Source organism: Poeciliopsis prolifica, unplaced genomic scaffold, assembly GCF_027474105.1.
Source record: "Poeciliopsis prolifica strain line A6 unplaced genomic scaffold, Auburn_PproV2 SCAFFOLD019, whole genome shotgun sequence".
Classification (NCBI taxonomy): domain Eukaryota; kingdom Metazoa; phylum Chordata; class Actinopteri; order Cyprinodontiformes; family Poeciliidae; genus Poeciliopsis; species Poeciliopsis prolifica.
In genome coordinates this window covers 2740307-2741213 of record NW_026562394.1, presented here as the reverse complement: position 1 = coordinate 2741213, position 907 = coordinate 2740307, and positions in this window count along the sequence as shown.

The following is a 907-nucleotide window of genomic DNA, read 5'->3' as shown; positions in this document are numbered from 1 at the left end:
TAAATGCAAGTTTTTGGCCCTAATGATCATTTTTATGTTAGGAGAAAAAAGGGAACTCCTGCAAATCTTCCTATGTAGGAAATATGGAAGTGTCAGCATCATGTGAAAGAGCCAGTCTAAGTGTATGAACCTTATTTCTCATGTTTCTAGTTGTACTGACAGATCTTTTTATTTACCTATTGATGAAAACAACATTTTTGTTGTTTCTGTAGAAATGTTGTTAAAGATCAGAGAGACTTTTCTTTTATTACACTGAACATTAGAAAAAGTTAAAACATGTGAACCACAATTATCATTTTATAATTTTGTACACTTAAGACCAAAATTATTCACACTCCTAATAGATATGTGTTTACAGTAATCAGACACATAATTTTCTAAATGGCAGAAAGACATGAATAATTAATGATCTGGCATTTTAGAATACAAATTTAGATTTTAAAAAGTGCTAAAACCTGCTTCAATTTCCACTGCTTTAGTTTATTTTGAAAGCTATTGTCTCATTTATGATTGAAAACAAACTTCTTGGTCTAAATGACAATAAACAAAAACACAATGTCACATCTGAATCTGCCAGTCGTGGGAAAAATGTTGGGCTACAAATATTTTTTATCCACCATGCAAGTGGGAAACAATTTGCAAATTATTTTTCCAAACTAATTATTTTTCCTGCAAATATAAATTTAAAGAACCGAGAAAGAAAGAAAAAAAGTCCTGGGTGAGGTTAACACAGATTGTGCATAAAAGTCACTTTCATCTCCCAACCAGAACTGCACAAAACCTCCATGCAGGTCTTTCCTGGTCAGATTGGCTACACCTGGAGTGACCCCTGAGCTCCACCCACTCCAGCCCACGCTCAGTCGCACCTTTATTTCCACGGAGCTCCGCAGCTCTTTAGGACCCAGTG